Here is a 13,170-nt window from a genome sequence, read left to right as displayed (position 1 = left end):
AACCAATAGTTAGCCGTCAACGCCCGCGGAAGCCGAGGTCAGAATCCGCCAGCCAAGCACGCACCCTGAAGCCCGGACTCACTTAAGATTTCCAGCACAGACCAGGATGCGTGTCTCAAGCCATTCCCGCAATCCCTCTCCCCCCAGGACTCCTCAAAGAAAGCTCCACAAAGAGTCCCATCAGGGAAAAACTTCCCTTCTCCAAAACGTCACCCCCAAGCCACTCCACACCCAGCCGGCTTCTCACGCTCAAGAGCTGCCCGGGGTCATTGCTGGATGGAAAGCCCACCTGGGCGTCCGGCCGCCCTCTGACACAGGTGAGCCAGTGAGCTCAAGTAAGGAAAAGAAAGCACACAGCAAAATCGGGCTTCTGAGAGCCCCTCACACAATGAGGCCATCAACAGCCAATTTCCACGGTCCACAAAGCCACTTAACAGTCACACCCCGAAGCACACATTAGAATCTTCAGAGGGTAAGGCCTGCTCCCCAGCCACAGGCCAAGGTCATGGACCCAACAGTGTCAAGGAGACACTTCCAAGAATATCTGGCCCAATAGGCTGGTTGCTGGGCCACCGACATTGGCCCACAGCAGTCTCTGCACAGGTTAGCTCATCTTACATTGTGCCTGGGGTCTGGCTGCTTCCCAGGGCCTCAAGTGCGAACCGCGTTCACTAAGCACAGTGCCAGGTTAGAGTGTATAAGGCAGCTGGGAGGGCCGTTCTCTCTCCTCGTCCCCCGTCCTCCTCCGGAAGACGTGCCCATGTTGTAGCCAAAGGCTCCCCAGGACCTAGTAGGGCAGGCACCCATGAGGTGCTGGGCCAAGAAGCGTGAGCAGGGAGGGTGAGGCCCCTGTTCCAATAGAACTCACTTGACAAGCAACAGAAGGAAAAGCCAAAGCGTCCGGAAACACAAGCACGGAAGGGTCCCAGACCAACAACTGCGTATCTCGGACAGCACAGTCCAAGAGACCCGGAGGGAGCTGCAGCGGGGAGAAAGGTGGCGGGGATGCTGAGAGGGAGGGGGCATGCTCACTGCTTTAAGCTGGGGCCCATGGGATGCAGAGCGGCTGTTGCGTGAGCCATCAGAAGGAGTTCCAGGTGGAGAGGACCACAGACGCCAAGGGCTTGGTGTGTGTGAGGCACCGAAAGATACCGGCTGAGGCTCGAGGGCGGCAGGCGAGGGAGAGAAGGGCTCCGGGGGAGAGAAAGAAGCTAGCAGCCCTCAAAGCTGCCCCCCCCCGCCCCGCCCCGCCCCGGGGAAACGTGAGCACCATCACCATCACCTGCGGCATCCCAAGGCCAGGACGGAGCAAACTCCTTCTCCCAAGCAAAACGACAGCCTCTCTCATGCATGACTGTTTCCAGCTCCTCCAAAGTCAAAGCAGGAGAGAATAGAGGAGCCGAGCACAGGCCCGCAGGACGAGCGGGCACAGCCTGGCCTCGGGGCTGGGTCTCACAGTCTCCACCGCAGAGGCAGCCCAAGTTCACACTGCCTGGCTGCAGACCGTGGCTGTGTGGCTGTGGGGAGGTAACTTACCTCCTCTGTGCCCATTTCCTCGTCTGTGAATGGGGACAGTGATTCCTGTTCCATAAACTGGGTCGGAGATTAGCTGAGTAACCGCCCACCCACACACCCACACGCACACACACACAGAGCGCATAGAATAATGTCTAGTACACGTGAATATATAGTACGTAGCATCTATAATCATAGTCAAATTATTTTTTCCTATGAGAAGAAACTGATTTGTTTTTCAAACAAGACATTGTACACTTTCATATAACTGAATTTAGGACAATCTCAACTATTATTTCTTTGCAGTTTTACTGTTAGCATTTTAATGGGGTGAAAATTCCACTAAATTTAATTTTTATCTCTCCATAGGTTAGATTTATTTTGGTTTTGGGTTAGTTTTTACAGAACCGAGCTCTTTCTTTAATATAAAGACTTAGATTATCCCTTGAAAGTTGGTCAAGAAAACTATGCTCATTGACTAAACATGTTTTATCTCAAGTGGTGATGTTATAAGTTTAAGAAATCTCAAAGGATGAGTGCCAAAATGTTAACAGACTAATTGTGGTCCCAGTTGGACAATGAGATCATACATCTGCGTGTGCCCATATTGTCTATTGTTTTCTATTGTGAACATTGGTTTCTTGTGTACCACACGAATCCAAATCTCAAAGCAAGATACAAGAACTGTAGCGGGGGGCCCACAGTCACGCAGGGACACTGGGAGAGCCCGCCCTGGGCAGCCAACTGACTATTCCATCACAGACAAATTACTGAGACTCTTTAGATGTCAGGGTTCTCACTGGCGGAATAGATAAAACAGCTCTTTTTTGCAAGCAGGTGGAGATAATATGAGGCCTCCATGCTCAGTAGTGTTGTTCAGTCTTTTAAAGTATTTGGACGCAACTCTTGGGTCTTTCCATAATTAGCTGTGTGATTTGGGATGCCTCACCTAACCTCTCTGTGCCTCTGTTTCCTTGCATCTTCTGAGAATTTCGAGTCTGTGAGGATTAAAGGAGTTAACACATGTAAACAATTTACAACTGTGCCTGGCACATAGCAAATGCTGTGTAACTGCCAACTCTTATTACTATGATGAAATCTGAATCCAAATTTTCTGAAAAGCATATGGTTGTATAATTATGGAAATGTGGTTTATTTTCTGGTGACAGAAATAGCAAGCAAGACTAGCAGAGCGCTTCAGTGTCATTCGTTGGCAGTGACACTAATTTTCGTTCATGTATGAAGTTTTCTGTGGCCAAAAAAATCAAGGTTCTAATTTTTTAATTTGTTTCCATATATTTAAACATAAGCTATAATTTCAGGACTCCCCAGCCAGCTCTTTGCTGCCTGAGCTCAGTTCTCCAATGAGCATTTTCTCTGCCATCATCGTTCTGTCTCCGTGCTGTTCCCTCAGGGTACGGCAGGATTCGGGACGTCTGCATGCATGTTTGATAGCATGGGCAATTGCACCATGTGGCAGGTGCACACAGGGCCCAGGGGATCTACTTACGTATCAAATGCCATTGCTATTGGAGGCCTACCTTCCCCAGGACCACGCTGGGTACTAGGGAGAACTCGAAGACATTGTCCTCAAGAGCTAACATGGTAGCCAAGGGCGTAGGATTTGGAATAAAATGCAGAGTTTTCCAAAAGCTCATAGGAAAGGAAGATTATGAAAAGCCGCATGGATTTCCAGTACTGCACCATTTTTAATTCCATGTTTCCATGAACTTTTGGAAGTATCTTCTGAACCAAGTTCAATACCCGCTCCCACTCTGGCCTTTGCCACTGAGACCTTGGACATGACAATAGCCACTACCTCATAGGCTTGCTGGGAAGATTGCTGTGAAGCATTTAACAAGTGATAAGCTCTGTGGCCCTGAGGGAGGCAGACAGCCTGATGACTAAGTGAGATCAGGTGTCCAGGAAGACCCTAAGAGCACAGGAGAGAGACTCAACTGACCTGTAGGGGGAGTCAGGATTTAGGAGACTGGAATTCGGTTTCTTAGCACCTTCTGTTCCCTGCTCTGGTGCCTGCCCAACCCATGGGCCTACAATCCTTCATTGAGTGGATCTAATCAGTCTCAGAGATAGAAGACCCCATGCTCCTTGTCACGAGTAGTAGACCCTATGAAATCTCGCTTGTACCCTCTCCAAATGGGACAGACACGGTTACCTTATGGAAGCACACACCTGATGCTTGAGTCAGTTTGCCCATTTCCCCAAGAAATTACCATTCAGAGGCAGTCAGAAGACCTGCAGTGACAGTGACCTTGCTCCTGTCAGTCTTTGAGACGCTCAGTGTTATGGGAAGACAGGTCCTGGCTGTGCAACACAGGTAGGCTCCATGCCCCATATGAGCCCAGCAGCTCACGCCCAGGGCTGATTTGCAGAGTTCACGGGCCGCACCTCTGTTCCACAGGTAAGCTCTCCTTTTCAGCAGCTTGTGACAGCCGTGCAGGACTCAGGACACCACCTCCATGCTGTCCCCATCCTCTGCATCCTGGATCTGCCTTTGACTGCAGCTTCTTGAGTTCTCGCCTTTGCATTAAACTGCACAGAAGGGTGCAACGTCTTTCTAAGGCCACTCATCTATCATCATTTTCTCTCATGGTTTGTTCCTCCTCATAGGGAACTAAAACCCACTTCCCTGTAAGTTGCAGTCACTGGGCTCATTCCCACCTTAGGAACCATCCTAAGGAAGTGTGATCTTTCCTTCTTTCTGTCTTAGAAGATTCATTTAATTATTTGAAAGGCAGAGTTACAGAGAGAAAAGAGAGAGAGAGAGAGAGAGAGAGAGAGAGAATCTTGCATCTGCTGGTTCACTCCCTCAATGGCTACAATGGCCAAAGCAGACTTGAGCCATCCTCTGCTGCTTTGCCAGACCATTAGCAGGAAGCTGGATCAGAAGTGAAATAGCCAGGACTCAAACTGGTATCCATATGGGATGCCAGTGCAGCAGGTAGCGGTTTAACCCACTGCGCCACGGTGCCAGCTCCATGATCTTCCTTTAACATGGCAGAGTTTCAAATGCTTGCAATCAACCCCACACTCCCCCACCTCTCCTAGACAGACCAGATATCTCCAGGTTCCTTCTGCTGCTTCCCTCGGGATGGTCTCTCATTAACCCCACCTCTTTGCAAGGATGTAGCCTTGGTCAACTCGATAAAGCCATTAGGCTGATGATGGCTTTTCTGTGTTATTGATCCCAGGGAATATTTGCATTTGCATAGTAGCTTCAACACAGTGCTCCAGGAAAGGGGAGATACTGATGAATGGGTAGGCTGGTGTGATCTGGAGTGACTTCTGCATACCTTATGTCACCCCACAGGGGCAGCTTAAAGAATTGCCAACAGCCCCAGGAGCAGTAACCCATTTGCATAAATCCTCAAGGTCTTGTGAGCAGGTGCTCCATCTGAAATATCCGTGCCCGGAGTTGAGCCCAGGAATGCACAGCAAAGGGTAGATAAGACGTCTCTGAACTAAACCTGGGAAGTTTTAGCTCTTTTCTTCTCTAGATGTGCAGGATGGAAAATCTTTCCTCTGCCCTTCAAGACTTCTCTCCTCCCTGCCCTGCTCTGTGGCCTAGGAGACTACCACCCAGACTCTGTACTGGAGGGCACGCCCACTCCACACTCAGCCACCTGGGCCCTGACTGGCAATAGCTGTGTGTCTCCACGCACGGCAAGCAGCTCCTCACCCACAGCTGTCACCCTCCCCAGGGGGGCCTTCCCTTGGCCCCTGCCCCCTGCAGGATGGGGGGCTGCCATGGCTCCCTTCAGTGAACAGGCCCTGGTTAGCCTGCCTGCGACTCTGGAACTGGGTCCTTCATCTCACTGTCTTTGATTGCCCTTCTCAGCATGGCACCTGTTTGTGGGAACTCTGACAGGTACAGTGGTCTCCAAGGAATATTTAATCGTGTTCCTATGCTTAGAACTATTGTGAAAATTCAGTCTTCCAGATCATAGCCCAGATTTGAGGGGCACAGAAGCCCACAGAGGAGACAACAGACAAGATAGCCATCATGCGAGTACTCAGCTCCCCACGTCCACATGCCCCTGAACGAGACAAGAAAAGTCAGACCACTCGGGGTACGTTTGGGTGGATGGATTTATACGGAGATGCCTTCTGATTGGCAATACTGGTTTTGCGAATCAAGAAAGCTAAATCAGAAAGAAACAAGGAAGGCACCCAAGATCCATTGCTGTTGACGTGGCCTTCATCACAACCATACTGAAAAGGTATTTTATATCCCCAGTTTATAAGTGAGAAAATTGGAAGTCAACAATTTTTCCCAAGGACACAGCTGAAAAGAGAGAGCAAGGAAGGTACCTGAGGCCTGCTCACTCCCCCACCTCCGAGCCACTGTTGTTGTTGTTTTCCAAGACTGCTTGAAACTTCCCAAAAACAGAATTCACTTATGGCAGACGACAGAGAATAGTGTCATGCCCAGTTTTCAGAAACACCAAGCTCAAAACTGGAGTGATTGCTTCTTCCTCCCCAGTCATACATTTAGGATAAAAGTGATCGGGTAATACCTACATGGAGTTTACTAGAAAGACCGCAAGAGAAACGTAAGAACCTACGTATGTTAGCCACGCTGAGTCTAAATGAAGGTGCTATTATACCCTTCAGGGCTGTTTCTAGTTCATTTCTTCAATGCGCCTGGGCCTGGCTTCTCAGTTGTCCTCATTTGGGCTGTTCCTGCTACAAGACATGCTGCGGATTCTGTGAAATCACTCCCTGTGCAGCTGTGCTCGCTACGCTACAGAGAGGCAGAGAAATACGGTCACTCTGCCTCCTTTTTAAAAGCTGACAGTCACACCTTCTACACTTCAAAGCCACACCACATGACCTCAGCAGGCTGACAGAAATGGACGCTCATGCAAAGGATTATTCATTCAGTGGGTTTTTCCATATGGGAGAAAAACACAGCCATTAGTGAAGCTTTGGAGAGTTTAGCAATTTACAAAGCCATTTTCCATGCATTAATTTAATTTGGTTCTTAGGATGATTTATGGGACGCATGTTTTCTTTTCTCATTTTTCGGATGATGACTCTCAGATTTGGAAAGGGAAAGGTCCTAAGACTGAGGTCACCCCTCCAGTAAAAGTCAGAGCTAGGACTTGAATCCAGGCCCTCCACCCCCAAGATCGAAGACAGTCTAAGAACAGCAGAGCAGCTAATCTTCTGATGCATGTGATGGAATTTATCTAAGTACCTGTGCATCCTGAAAATATATTTAGGATATGTCAAACAGCTCATGGAAAATGCAATTAAAAAATAAGTCTCAGGGCCAGTGCTGTGGCATAGTAGGGTAAGCAACCACCTGTAGCACCAGCATCCCATGTGGGCAACTGTTCAAGTCCTGGCTGCTCCACTTCTGATCCAGCTCTCTGCTATGGCCTGGGAAAGCAGTAGAGGATGGCTCAAGTGCTTGGGACCCTGCACCAGCTTAGGAGATCTGGAAGAAGCTCCCGGCTTCTGGTCTCAGATAGGCCCAGCACTGGCCATTGCGGCCATCTGGGGAGTGAACCTGCAGATGGAGACCTCTCTGTGTCTCTCCCTCTCTTTCTCTGTAATGCTACCTCTCAAATAGATAACTAAATAAATCTTAAAAAAACATAAGTCTTGATGTGAAAACAAAATTGAAATTCATGCATTCATTTACATAATACACATTCCCCATGAATTTTTGTAGGTCCCTTGTATGTATGGATTTCAAAATTCTTTTATACCAAAATGAATGTATCTTTTAATTGCATTTTCCATGAACTTTTTGAAATTCCCTTATACAAATAATGACTATTGCTTTAAAAGGCTGTTGGGCCCTCCGGGCTGTTTCCAAAGATAGGGTTGTCCTCCTGTCTTTGAGACCGAAGAGGGTGCACCAGCACCCACTGCCCTAAAGAGCAACACGCTCTGTGGCACATCCCCAGGGCCGAGCCCAAGCACTCCCTGGATCAGAGCTTTGAGGCCATCCCATAGGGAACAATGCAGAGAAATTAAGACTGTCCCCCTGTCCAACTCTCTACCTCTGCAGTACCTGCTGCAGCCTGGAACTTTCCCAACCCCTCTCCACTTAGCATCCTGTTCTCAGAACCTCCTACATAAAGAGGTGGCCTCAAAATCCCTACTCCCCCAAAATAAGACTTGAAGAGGATGAGTAAGTGCCTCTTAGTCTGGATCTATTCTAAACGTCCAGGCTCTCTGGGGGCAGTTCCCAGCTCCATCATGAATCGGTTGTATCACCAAGGTGCGCCTCCATTTCCAGAATAACAACATAGAAGCTACCTCAAAGGGTTGTCATGGTACCCAGCACTCTATATGTCCAGTATTTAGCCAAATCCCCAACCTATCGTAAGCATTGTGTAATCGTCATTACCACAGGACCTGCACTCCAGAGCTGCTTAGCTGGGTCTGGCAGAGGCCCTCACACTCACCTTCTCAGACAGCATAAACCTCTTTCTCGGAATGACTTCAGACCAAAGGACATGTGGCATGAACAACTGTATGCAAACAGATTAGGTAATCTAGACGAAATGGCAAAAACTCCTAAAAGACAAACTACCAAAAATAACTCAAAAAATACAGACAATCTAAATAAACCAATAATTAATAAAGAAATTGAATTAATCACTCACACACACACACATACACACACAAATAAGTCTCAGGCCCAGATGGCTTCATTGCTGAATGCTATAAAAATATTTAAAGTAGAATTAACAGCAATGATCCACAAACTCTTGGAAAAAAATGAAGATGGCAAAACACTCTCCAACTATTTTATGACAGCATTACTGCCCTAACACCAAAACCAGACAAGGATGTCACAAAAACACGACTGGGGCCGGTGCTGTGGTGTAGTGTGTTAAGCCACCACCTGCAGTGCTGGCATCCTATATGAGTGCTGGTTCAAGTCCCTGCTGCCCTACTTCAGACCCGGCTTTCTGCTATGGCCTGGGAAAGCAGTAGAAGATGGCCCAAGTCCTTGGGCCCCTGCACCCGTGCGGGTGACCCCGAAGAAAACTCCTGGCTCCTGGCTCCTGGCTTTGGATGGGCGCAGCTCCGGCCATTGTGGCCAACTGGGGACTGAACCAGCAGATGGAAGACTTTCTCTCTCTCTGCCTCTCCCTCTCTGTGTGTAACTCTGATTTTCAAATAAAATAAATAAATCTTAAAAAAAAAAAAACTACAAGCCAACACAGGGTTGCCTCTAAAAATTCATAGAAAAATGAAATTAAAAGATAAATTTATCTGGGTACAAAAAACCCTGAAATCCATGCAGCTTTTTTCATCATAAAAATTGTCATGAACTTTTTTGAAGGTGCCTTAAATATGCACTGGTTTCAATTTCTCTTGTACCAATGAAGTATTTGAAGTACCTTCATATTCTTTATGAATATCCATGCAAAAATCTTCAACCAAATACTAGCAAACTAAATTCAGCAACATATGAAAAAGATTATTTACCAAAACCAAGTGTGATTTATCCTAGGAGGACGAAGTTGGTGTAATATCTGAAAATCCATTGGTAAAATGTACCATATTTACAGAATAAAGCACAAAACCACACCACTTTCTCCATAGACACAGAAAAAGCACTGACAAAATCCAACAGCCCTTCATGATAAAAATGTTCAAAAAGTGGGGATATAAAGGAATTTCCTCCATCTGATGGGGGAAAAAAAAACCCTCTACAGCTTACATAGTTTTTACCGGTGAAACACTGAATGTTTTACCCCTAAGATCAGGAACAAGAGAAATGAAGCTCTCACTACTTACATTTCATTGGAGGTCCTAGCTAGGGCAATTAGGCAAGAAAAAGAAATAAAAGGTATCAAAATTGAAAAAGATCACATAAAACTATCTCTGTTCACAAAAGAGAGAATCATCTATATAGAAAATACTGAGAACCCCACCAATTTTAAAAAGAAACTATTAGAACTAACAAATGTGTTTCCCAACCTTATAAGATACAAGTTAATATACAAAACTCAGTTGTATTTCTATACAAGAGCAATGAGTAATCAGAAAATAGAATTTTAAAAAATTCATCACAGTAAGCATCAAAAAAATAAAATACTTAGGAAGAAATTTAACAGGAAAGGTTATGAGTTGTACACTGAAGACAACATTAAAAGGAATTAAAAAATACCTAAATATATTTCAATACATTCATGATTTGAAAGGATTCATATCATTATATGGCAATGTTCCCCAGCTGATCTTACAGATTCTGTGCAATCCCAATTGAAATCCTAACTGTCTACTGCTATAGAAATTGGCAAGCTAAATTTAAAATTCATAACCCCCAAATTCAAGAGACCCAGAATAGCCAAAATGATGTTGAGAAAGAACAAAGTTGGATGAGCTACACATTCTGATTCTAAAATTTACTACAAAGCAATAGTAATTAGGACATGCAACACAGGCATAAAGATGGACATTTAAATCAATGGATTATAATTGAAAGTCCGGAAATAAACTCTTACATGTATATCAATTGATTTTTCATGAAGGATGTCAAGACTATTTAGTGGAGGAAAAAAATAATCTTTTCAACAAATGGTGCTTGATATCAGGATAACCACATGTAAAAGAATGAAGTTGAACTCGTACTTCAAACCATATACAAAAATTAAGTCAAAATCGATCATGGAACTAAATATAAGAGGCAAAACTATAATATTCTTAGAAGATATCAAAGGCACAAATCTTTGTGACCTGGGATTGGGCAATAAATTCTTAGACAAGACACTAAAAGGACCAGCAACAACAACGGCCAAAAATATAAATTGTACTTCATCAAAATGAAAATGTTTTGTGCTTCAAGGAACACAACCAAGAAACTGAAATAATGGAGTAGGCATTTGGTACAGTGGTGAAAATGCTGTTTGGGACACCCATATTCCATAGTGGACTGCCCGGCTTCTAGTTTCAGCTCTGCTTTCTGTCCCAGCTTCCTGCTAAAGCACACCCCGGAAGGCAGCAGTTGATGGCTCACGGAGTTGGGTCCCTGCCAGCCATATTGGAAACCTGGATTGCATTCAGGGTTCCTGACTTCAGCCTAGCTCAGCCCCAGCTGTTGCAGACATTTGGGGAGTGAACCAGCAGATGGAAGGTCTTGGTCTATCTGGCTCTGCCTTTCAAATAAATAAAAGAAGGAAGGAAGGAAGGAAGGAAGGAAGGAAGGAAGGAAGGAAGGAAGGAAGGAAGGAAGGGAGGGAAGGCAAAATTTAAACAAGAAACAGAAAGTGGAAAGACAACACACAGCATGGGAGACAATACTTACAAAGCATATACAGGATGCAGGTGTAGCATCCAGAATACATAAAGAACTCTTACAACTCAACAATAGAAAGAAACCAGTTTTTCAAAAGACAAATGATTTAATCAGACATTTCTCTCTCTCTCTCTCTCTTTTTTTTAAAGATTATTTATTTATTTGGCAGGTAGAGTTACAGACAGTGTGAGAGAGAAGGAGAGAAAGGTTTCCCTTTGGCTGGTTTACTCCTCAAATGGCTGCCACGGCTGGCGCTGTGCCGATCCAAAGCCAGGAGCCAGGTGCCTCTTCCTGGTCTCCCATGCGGGTACAGGGGCCCAGGCACTTGGGCCATCCTCCACTGCCCTCCCGGGCCACAGCAGAGAGCTGGACTGGAAGAGGAGCAGCCGGGACTAGAACCCGGCGCCCATATGGGATGCCGGTGCCGCAGGCAGAGGATTAGCCAAGTGAGTCACGGTGCCGGCCCCAGACATTTCTCTTAAAAAGAGATATACAAATGCTCAATAAGCACTTGAAAAGATGCTCAACATCACCAGCCATTAGGGAAATGCAAATCAGAAGCATGTGTCTCAATAAAGCTGATTACATACACCTGCAAGTGGTTCACTACACTTTATCCCAGTTTTTCTGTTTGAAAAACAGCAACGAATTTACAAGCTAAGTTCTCTAAAGTCCACATCTTCTGAAACAAAATCAGGACACATTGAGACACGAGATTTTCTGTGTTTCAATTTATTTAAATGAAGAAGTCTACACAATTGCATTCAGGAAGCCATTTTTCCAGTCATTAGAAGGGAAAGGGTTTCAAAGACAGGACAGTGGAATTGTCACAGAAAATTCTGGGGGTATGGCCTCATGTACACCAGCCACCAGTTTACATCAAATACACAGATTTCATTACTCGAAAAACACACCCTAATTTCTAGACTCTGGTCATGATGAGTTCATGGAAAACTATGACTACCAACAGGCTTTTACGGAAGAAAATAAATATCACCTATTTTCTACCCTCAACTCAGAGTACGAACATTGAAGAACAAATGTTAGAACAAATACCCACAAAAATGCAGACAACACATGATCTCATTTTGTTGATGGGTGTTGACTGTCAGAGGTGCTCCACAAGCATTTGTTGAGTGACTACGTGGATCTTTCTCCCATCAACCCCTGGGTCTGGTGTGCATTTCTTTGGCATACCTTCTCCTGTGAGTACTTTTTTTAATGCTGAGTATTTTTGAGGCATCTGGATCTCTTGGATACCCTCTCCTCCAATCCTTCCACTCTTCCTCTTTTTCTACCACTCCCCCCTCACTGTCCTCTTTGTCCTCTCTCATCCCTCGCATCTGATTAATGTCAGATGCTCTCAATCCTATTTCTCTTCAACTTGTCCCTTTTCTCTACTCCCAAAGCCACTCTCCCAGATCAAATCACCATCACCCTTAAGTCGTGCTGCACCCTGGAACAGCTCCCGGTAGGAACAACTGGCTTTATGAAGTCTTGCTGTGTGAAACAGCGTTTATTTCATCCTACAACCCTGGTAGGTGGGTGTTATCCTTCTTCTTTGTTTTTACAAATGAAGAAACGAAGGCTCAAAGAGGCTGAGTCACTTGTCCCCCAGTCCTGGGAGTAGAGTCTGGTGGGCTCCAGTGCTTTCATTCTCACGGATCACCCACCCTGTCCCCAGCCCTGCCACGCAGCCACCAGGGCTGCCACGGAGATGTTTCTGAAATTCACCACCGGACACATTGGTTCCTTCCTTGCCCTCTCGGGATCAGCATGAACTCTGACATGCTTCTGCTGGGTGCTGGTTCCCTGAAGCCCCCTGTCTACTTTACTGCCAGTTCCTGTGTCCTTTAGAAATCATCCCAGCTGTCCCCGTCTCCATGATGGGTGCCCCACCTGAGAAAGGAGTCAGGAGACCCTCTTGCGGTTCCTCCCAGCTTTGACCTTAACCTTCTGATAACCTTTGCAAGGAAACCATCACATCTCTGAGCCAAAACTGCAGGCCTGGAGTCAGACCCGGGGCTTCCAGTTCCAGTGGTGCATTTACCAGGAACGTGGCTGTGTGCACACGCCCCGCTACCCGTGCCTTGGCGTCCTCCTGTCAGGAGGAATAACAGCACCAGCACGCACCTCAGTGGCTTGCTAAGATAGTCAAATAAACCAGCACATTCGAAGCAATGAGATGTGGTAGGCATGCAAATATCCCTAAGTGGTTTCTTTTTCACCATCTCTCTTTTATTCTTTGTTTCTTTCTGTCTCTGCTATTCCTGCACAATGCCATGCATTTCCTCTGCATTAACTTAATGAAGCTGGGAAAGCGCTGTGGCACTGGGGGTTTAAACTGTACTGTCTTCCACCAGGAA

At 46.0% G+C, this 13,170-nt stretch overlaps 1 protein-coding gene across 5 annotated transcripts in view; it reads right to left on the bottom strand.

Moving 5' to 3' along the window:
- The window catches only part of CREB5 (cAMP responsive element binding protein 5), a 430,789-nt gene that overhangs the window by 365,431 nt on the left and 52,188 nt on the right, over nucleotides 1-13,170 (bottom strand). The window lies entirely within an intron of this gene.

The sequence above is a fragment of the Oryctolagus cuniculus genome, chromosome 16 (assembly GCF_964237555.1).
Source record: "Oryctolagus cuniculus chromosome 16, mOryCun1.1, whole genome shotgun sequence".
NCBI lineage: Eukaryota > Metazoa > Chordata > Mammalia > Lagomorpha > Leporidae > Oryctolagus > Oryctolagus cuniculus.
Note: the sequence above shows the minus strand (reverse complement) of the source record. Positions and strands in the feature narration are given on the sequence as shown.